This window comes from Diabrotica virgifera, chromosome 7 (genome assembly GCF_917563875.1).
Source record: "Diabrotica virgifera virgifera chromosome 7, PGI_DIABVI_V3a".
Classification (NCBI taxonomy): Eukaryota; Metazoa; Arthropoda; class Insecta; order Coleoptera; family Chrysomelidae; genus Diabrotica; species Diabrotica virgifera.
Window position 1 is genome coordinate 57160808 of NC_065449.1, and position 9635 is coordinate 57170442.

Sequence of the window (9635 nt, forward strand, 5' to 3'; positions counted from 1 at the left end):
AAAAAGTAGCACACTATCTGCGGACTTTGCATACCTATACAATCATAAGATTCGATTCCAGCAATAAAATTGATGGTAAATAACTTTTCCTTGTATTTTGCTAATTAGCCCAGAGTATTATAGTCCTGCCTCTCTTTTCGCCTACATATATCACGGCTTTGGTCCATCATGTCTTCCTCGGATTTCCCTTAATTAAAAATTGACGATTACAATATTAACAAGAATAATTATGATACACCAGAATATGATTTATATGATATGATACACCAGAATATGAACTAAGATTTTCGTATTTTGAGAACATCTATGCACTCACAAATTGGACTATTTGACCGGCCTCAGCAATGTTTTAAAGTTAAAAACAATTTTTTGACCTAAAAACAAATAGAATATCTCGGAAAGTATAAAATTAATATAAAGTAAGAAAACGGTATTGGACATCACGCGGCAGGACGCTTATATAAAATAGACACATGACATATTATAATTATGTATAATAATAAAAACGATCGGTACTACGCGTGAAAAATACAAAAATCAAAACGAGGTTGAAGAAAATAGAATTTCAAAGTTCAAAATCGGAAAACGTTAAAAAAATGCATTTTCTCGACTTCCCATTGAGCAATTTTCTTCATTTTTTTTAATCCGAAGTAACTCGAGTAGAGCCATCTAACTAACGCATTCCTAAATGCCAAAGATGCTTTAGTTTTTTTATACCAAATTAACTTATTTTTAACAAAATAAAACTAAATATTTTTTCCTGTTGTAGACTTTTTTTTAGAAAAACTTACCTCGTTTTAACGTTCAAAATACAGAAAAAAATTCTCATTTGAGAGCTCTATAATTACTCAAACAATCATTGCTTAAACAAACTAAAAAAAAATTTATGTGAGGTTCTACCCTCTGGACATTGCAAACCGCGTGAGGAGAGTCCTGCCGTGCAATGCCTGAAGTTAAATCCAAGAATATTTTAAACATCACATATTTTTAACAAAATAATATAAACAATTTAAAAACTTTATGACATTTAAAGGATTTTTACCCAAATATCTTAGTGGCTCAGGCATGTACATTAATCTGTAAGAAGCACTGATGATGGATTTATTGATCCTAAAACGTTCTGTGATATAGACTCTTTTGGGGATTTTTATAAATATAACGTTCACAAAGGAATTTAACTATGTTTTAAAAAAATTAATAACGTCTGTAATGTATTTGCAACAGCAATAATTAATCTAAGAATATATATAGATTTTAAGGTCAATTTAAAGTTTTTCCGCTTTTAGAGGTACATAACTTATGTTACGCTCGAGAAAACAGCATAAAAGTTGTTGATTAATGATTCTATTAAGGCACGTTGAAGTGTTATTTTTAAAAGGGGGCGTTTTGAAGACTCGTTAGTAATCATAGACGGATCATAAACAACATAATAAAGGATAATTGTTTGCGGATACAGAATTTCAGCAACTGTTTTTTTATTATCTTCTTTTTCTTTAAGTACTGTCTGTTTTCAGCAGATTAGTAATCATCACTTCTATTTTCACTTTTCATCCTTTTTATTTTCACTTTCAGAGTAATATAAGCAACAACCTCATCACAATATATGTACCTTCAAATCCAAATCCGCTCCCAAGTACACAAGTAGTGTCCCTTCACGCAGCTAATCAAAACTAGCTATACTAAATTTACAATCAAGATGCAGTAGAAATAAACAAACCAAGACACGTTAAATGCTACTAGGAGCACTCCCGAATCATAATTTACAATGATTTGGGATTTACAATGCATATATGTTACCGTTAAAACCCGATTTCAGTTAAAACCCAAATTTACTAGGAAAAACTAGTTTTAACTATGCGCTTTAGACAATTCTAGTTTTAACTAGTAAAAACTAGATTTGACTGCTAAATTCAGTTAAAACTAGAAATCCCGAGCGGATTTCATTTAGAGTAGATCATTTCAGTGAAGTTTCACTCTTGTGATTGCATATCGATCAAATCTACCCGACAGCGACTATTCATTTCTGAATGCAATATATATTTCAACACAAGACCCCTCTTCGCTGTTATATTTTTACTCTTCTTCCGTTGGCAGGTTTCAAACATTGGTATAACAGTATTGATCATATCAATTATATTGTTACATTTGCCTATTTCCTGGCGGTTTCAGTCTTCAACCTATCCCGATCTCCATGAACAATAGCAACGTGGGCTGCTTCAATTATTCCAAAAATATCTTCGGCAGGTACATAATATTTGACGGGATCAATTTTAGAAGCTAACTTTTTTATTTCGCCAACTTCAACAATTCTAAATCGTTTTAGTCTTCGATTTTGTAATGGTGTTTTCTTGGCAGACAGTTCAGCATCTTATACTTCGAATATTAAAAATGAATAACCATTTTCAATGTCGTTGCAACACGAAACTACAGCCGCGCGATATTCTAGTCCAATCAGAGAGTGACGCAAGCACCTCTACCGGTTTCGAAACTTATTAGTCTCTCATCAGGAGGCACATATGCTGCTCTCCCTGATCCAACCAAAACAAACCCCGGCGTGCAGTCACGGATCGCAACGAATGAAATGGCATAGATGCCCTAGCGGCAACTGCTATCAAAAGTCTAAGTTTTCACTCTAATGGCATATAAAGCAACATAATGCTACTCTACACCCCACCAGAATGAAAACAATGGGAACCTTCTCTGGTTACACCTCCGAGGCTTCTACAATTTGCAAGCCATACGGATGCCGAGACTAAGGAAGATGAGGGAATTTTACAATATATAATTCACGTCCCATCTGCTCAGCGCGGTAAAGTTCCAACGAGATTAGTTCCCTTTGTACTCCAAACAGAGTAAAGTAAATCAAAAATGAATAACCATTTTCAATGTCGTTGCAACACGAAACTACAGCCGCGCGATATTCTAGTCCAATCAGAGAGTGCCGCAAGCACCTCTACCGGTTTCGAAACTTATTAGTCTCTCATCAGGAGGCATATATGCTGCTCTCCCTGATCCAACCAAAACACACCCCGGCGTGCAGTCACGGATCGCAACGAACGAAATGGCATATATGCCCTAGCGAATATTAGTTTATTATAAAATATGTGCTTTTGGTCACAACAAGTCATTGTAGTGAGTCTCTTCCAAAATACGTTCTTTTCACGTTCTTATATCTCTGCACTCAATCTGATCTTGGATATTATCACTCATGGTGAATAATACACAGTGGCAGGCGCGGATCTAAAAATTCATAATAGGGGGGGCAGACTTACCTCAAATACACTTATGCCCCAGCTGATTTTTCGGTAGATCTACCGAATACCTGTCAAATCTACCGATCTACCTAATCCTGTGGATTGTGGCTCATTTTGATAGAGAAGATAATTTCAAACTAAAAATAGTATTTATATTAAAATCTTAAAACAGGAGAAATTTATTTTGCACCTTTTTAACTTACAGTATTTCGACATAACTAAAGAACATTAAAAAATTTTCTCGTTCTCAATTGCTTCAATATCCTACTTTTTGTTTTTATTAGAAATAACCCGCATCAACCATAAAAGGTTATTAGCGGTGGTACAATGATACATATTAATTTGATACAAAATATAAACTATTTTACAAAGTGTTTTTTTTACAGAGTTTTTACAAAGTTGATTTTAATTTATGGTTGTTCTGAAACGTAGTACTCATATTTGGTTATATAATTTATTTTCCTTTAAAAACCTAATGATTTTATCACAATCCGCACTGTTTAACGCACACTTTATATCACATGGTAGTCCAGTCCAGCTTGTCTTTGCAGATGATATAATGGACAGTCTATAACAATGTGACCTACAACTATATTGGCGTCACAGCCGTAGCACATTTATTGATTTTTTTAATTGAGGTTTTATTGGGAAACATCTGTATCTTCGGAGTCATCACCTTCAGTTTTATCTAGATTTAGTTGACGACGCATTTTCTTCTTTATTCGTGTAATTCTAGATTTAATGCGTCTGTCTTCGAGTTTGGGGTAGATTTCTGTTAGCATTGTCAATAGTCCTGTTATGTTTTTCGTGTATTCTTGTGCGATACTTAATGGATTGGGGGAACTGTGTGCATCATCCAGAAAGCTGACTATCTCTGTATAGTTTAATTCAAACAGGGTTGAAGCTTTATCAATAAATTCCTTTGCAGGTTGGATAAGTGATTCAGTAGAAACTGTTTCTCCAGTTTTTGTATCAGATTTAGTGACTCTTGGCTTTTTTGTTGATCTTGCTTTAGGTTTTGTAAAATCTATTTCTGTGTTTTCTACCGGTGGTGTATCAAGTGGAGACGATATTTCAGAATGAGAACGTTTCGGTATAGTAATTTCTGTAGGGAGTTCTTGGGAGTCCATTACTTCACCAGTGTTTTCTGTTTGATTCTGGACAGAGTGATTTTTGTCTTCAGCTGTTGCATTACAGGAAGAAATAGAGTCTTGGTCAGTTTGGGATGTAGGTATGGACGGGTTTGACTGGATGGCCATATAGGTACATGTTGAGGCGATTTGACCAGATTGATGACAGAGATAGCAAGTGAGTCCATCAGAAAGAAAGATTCGGTAAGATGTATTATCGAAGTCAATGAGAATTGATTCAGGAATAACAAGATTGTCGGCAGGTGTATAGTACACCTGCCTACGAAAGCTTAATACGTGACTATATTGAGGATCTTGAATTCCCGCTCTTAAGAAAGACATCGGTGAAAGAAGATGAAAGCCCTTCTCGGCAAGATATTTTTCGAGAATGTGATGAGGAATAGATGGACAGACACTAGACAGCAGTAACCTTTTAGCAGAAGTGACTAGTCTTCTTGCTCTGATAACATTATCTCCTATTTTTATACCTCCGTAGTCTGTTAAAAAAGTGTCAACAACTTCTTTGCTGGAAAGATAGATGCAGATTCTGCCGTTAGAAATTCGTGATGAAAAAGTACATTTTTGGGTTGTACTAGTGATCCTATTGCTGTAACGTAGTCTTCTAATTTTAGTGTGTCTACTGCTGGGATAATAACGGCTTGTAGTTTCGAAGGGAATGTACCTGCTTTCTGTTGGGTAATTGTAGAGTAAGATGGTGTTTGTTGATCGGGTAACATTGGAGGACCCCTGTAGTCAGAAGTACCAGCCATCAAATAAAATTGTTAAATACTTTTTATTTTAATTTTCTTATTCCGTTTCATTATATTGTAATTGGGTAAGTACGACTCTGTTAATTACAAAGTATTTAACTTATCGAAGATAAGCCAAAAAACAAGTTTTTGTTAAACACCTTTGAATTTACAAAACTGTATGACTGGATTGAAATTCTATAAGATTTTGATGAAACCGTAAATATATTGATAAAAATACTTACGGCAATCAAATCACAACTAATAACTAAACTACTGGTTATGTTTCTTATAATTAATTTAAAGATTTACTATGGTAAAGCGATGAAAATCTTCGAGACTAAATTTAGGTGTACTTAATCAACTAGGTTCAGGACCGCACCATATCCTACATTGTTTTGTTTTTAAACGATTATAAAGCGTAAAAAATCATGTTTTTGCCTATAAAACATTACTTGTAGATTTTAGAGAAAAATGTTTCAAATAAATATTTTAGATCTTAATAATTTCTAATTTGAAATACATAAACAATTGGAGATAATTTCAAAAAACCCGTATTTTTGCAGTAATTTATAAATTGTAATAACTATTATTTATTATAACAAAAAACGTGTTTAATAGTACATTGTTTACCGGGTAGGAAAAGCTTAACATTCCTGGACGACTGTGAAGATTGCTAAGTCGAGGCGCAAGCCGAGACTTAGCAACACAGAGTCCAGGAATGTGGCTTTTCCTACGAGGTAAACATACTATTTTTCCGCAAATCGTTTAAAATTCGACAGATATTGATTGATTTAAAAAAAACGCGATAATTTTATTCCCAAATAAATGGTGCTTTGAAATTCCTAATAAAATTACTTGGGTTACTATGGAAACGTATTGAGGTTGAATTGTCAAACTAACAACTGTACGGAAATATCATTTCCTTACAGTAAGGAAATGACATTTCCTTACAGTAAGGAAGTCCTGACTTTTTCTTCAAGAAATTTTGACAGGAATGTCAAAATTTCCTGGCGATTTGCGGAAAACAATTATACAGCTTTCAAATAAGAATATTTGTATTTTGAACGTTAATAGGTACACGTGTGGTAAGGTTTTTTTAAAAAGTCTACAACAGGAAAAAATATACATTTATATTTAATTATAAATAAATTAATTCCTTATAGCAAAACTAAAGCATCCTTGATATTTAGTATTGCGTTATTTAGACGGCTCTACTCGAGTTACTTTGGATTCAAAAAATGAAGGAAATTGCATATGGGCCATTCTACGAACATACGCCTGTTTTGGATTACTTCGACAACGAATATTTTACTGTGCAAAATAAGAAGTACGAAAGTAGATGGCGCTAATAATTATTCCAATAAACAACAGTGTAATTTGCAATTTACTTTCGTTCTTCTTATTTTGCACAGTAAAATATTCGTTGTCGAAGTAATAGAAGGCCGAGAAAATACATTTTTAAGGTATACCGATTTTGAACTTTGAATGATTTTTAGGATAAATGGTGATTATTGATCATTATATGATGTTGAATGTCGTTTATTTTTCAATACTCGTACCTAAAGTATCATTTTTTTGCAATGTGATAGCAAAAGAAGCAAAAAATGAAATGCAATCTCCCGAAATTTTGTCCAAGTCGGCCGATACTTCTTCTACCGATTGGTGATTTATCTCGTCGTGATATGTTGACCACACGTGTCTCCCCCATTCTGGTTATCTGGTTGTTCCATTCTTTTTTTCTATTTAGTGTCCATTAGTTTATACACTGTACGTTACATTGTCTTCTAATATCTTCGCTCCTCTTTCGATCTCTCAGTGTATTTCCTGTAATTCTTCTCAGTACTCTCATCTCTGCCGTTTCCAGTAGTCTTTGTGTTGTGGCTGTATCGGGTCTTGTTTCTGATGCATATATCATTATTGGTCTTACACTGGCTTTATAAATTCTTGACTTCATCTCAGTGTTAATATGTCGGTTTCGCCACATAGTGTTATTAAGGCATCCTGCCAATCTATTTGCTTTTTGTATTTGACTTCTCACTTCTTTGTCTAGGTCTCCGTAACTTGAAAATGCAATTCCAATCCAAGGTAATTTACTTCCATTACTTGTTCAATACTGATGCCATCAATTTCTATTTTGCATCTGATTGGTTCTTTACTGATTACTATTGTTTTGGTTTTCTGAGATGAAATTGTCATATTGAATTCTTTTGCTCTTATGTTAAATCTATGGACTAATCTTTGCAGAATATCTTCATCTTCATGCAGTTTTGTTTGGTGTGATCGAGTAGCTCGACAGAACTGTTGCCAGTCCCAAGCCCGGATAAAGGAGGAGGGGGTCTACAGCCAGGTTAGCACCCTACTGATAGAGGTTAAAACCATAGCTCATAGAAACAGGATTGTGCCTCTTGTGTAAAACACAAGAGGCATACGATAATTATAAGACTATAAGAAACGAAGCACATTCAGTAGTACGAAGATTAAAAAATGATCACTGGGAAGGTTTTTCGAAAGAAATGGAACATGATTTTTATGGTCTCCAAAAGAAAATATGGCGCTTTATAAGAGGTCAAAGAACGGAAGTAAAGGAACTAACAGAACCAAAACATATAGAAAAGGATACATGGATTGACTATCTAAAAAAGCTCTATGCAGAGAAAGAACAAATGATGCTAGAACCGGAAACACCAAAAATTACCACAAATGGAGATGTTAATATAAGTGCACAGGAAGTACGAAAAACACTCGAAAAGCTGAAGAAGAGAAAAGCTGCAAGTAAGGATGGAATACCAAACGAATTACTGAAATATTGTGGAGCAGCAATGACAGAACAATTAACAATATTAATTAACAAAATCATAAAACACAATAAAATACCGGAAGAATGGAGAACGAGAGAACTAATTCTACTATTCAAAAAAAGAGATAAAAAGCAGCCAGAAAACTACAGAGGTATCAACTTGTTATATACTACCCTAAAACTTACAACTAAAATCTTACAAGACGCATGAATCAGAGGATAAGTTTAGCAGATGAACAACAAATTACTGAAAAATCACTAGCACTTCTATGTCTGATTAACTTAAAGAAAGCATTTGACAGAGTAAGACTCAAAGATGTAATCCATCTTCTGTATAATAGAGAAGTCCCTCTAGATATCATAAAAACTATTGAGAACATCTACCAAAACAACAAAATGGAAGTCAGAATAGATGGACAACTTACAGAACCTATAGATATAGTCAGCGGAATAAGACAGGGAAGGGAGACTCATTGAGTCATATGCTTTTCAATTTAATCATGGATGAAATAATCAAAAGCGTCAACCAATTAAGAGGATATATAATGGGAAACAAAGAAGTAAAAATACTCTGCTACGCATGAAAGCGAATGAACTAAAATCTACACATGTAACATTTACACTTCGTAAAGAAACTTGTCCATCAGTACTCAGTACAACTTAACAACAACGATTTACCTCAAGCCGAAGATGTAAAATACTTGGAATTCCACCTAGAAAGGTGAAAATATGGCAAAAACATATTTTCACTAAACTCCAACAGTTAGAACTAAAGCTAAGCCATCTATACTGGATCATATTGGTGCGAATCGTAAAATAAATTGTTCATCGAATCGTTCCCGCAATAATGCTTGCAATGCAATTCTTTCATGAGCTGTATGGGAAGTGGCGCCATATTGTTGGGACCAAATGTGTCGAGACCACGAGCTTGAATTTCAGGCACCGAATAGTCCGTTTTCATGGTGAGAAAACAGTCTCCATTCACAGTAACATACTGTCCGGCCCCTGTTTTAAAGAAATATAGACCGACGATTCCACCGGCCATACACAACAGTTGTTTTTTGGATGTAATGGCAACTCTTAAACCTCCTTGGCTTGCTGATCACCCCAAATATGGGCATTTTGTTTATTCACGTACCCATTAAGACAATAATGGGCCTCATCGGAAAACAAAAGATTTTCGAAACAGTTGATCTTCTGCAAGCTTATAAATAGCCCATCGACTAAAACGGTGACGACTCGGAAGGTCGATCGGCCTTAGATCTTGCACTAATTGAATTTTGTAGGCTTTTCACCAAGATCTTTACCTAATATACGCCAAGTTGTTGCATACAACAAGCCAAGCTGTTGACAACGTCGACGGATCGATTCTTCAATATTGTCGCGTGCGCTACCCGCCACCGCCGCTATGTATATTTTCTTGAGTACGTGCTGAATGTGATCTATTTGGTCGCGTTTATCCAATAATGAAAACTGGGTTTCGAATTTACGATGATATGGCGAATTAGTCTAAGAGCTAGAGCCGAAAAATCATCGTCATAAGTAATATGGAGGATGGCATGTGAAATGTGTCTATTGTATATTGATAATTATGACCCCTTTTAGGCTGACACCTCAGTGGATACAGGAAGTAGCAATAAGGGATGAAAGGGGAAAGTTAGTGTAGTCTTTAGTTTTCACTTCCTATTTTGTTAAACCTCCA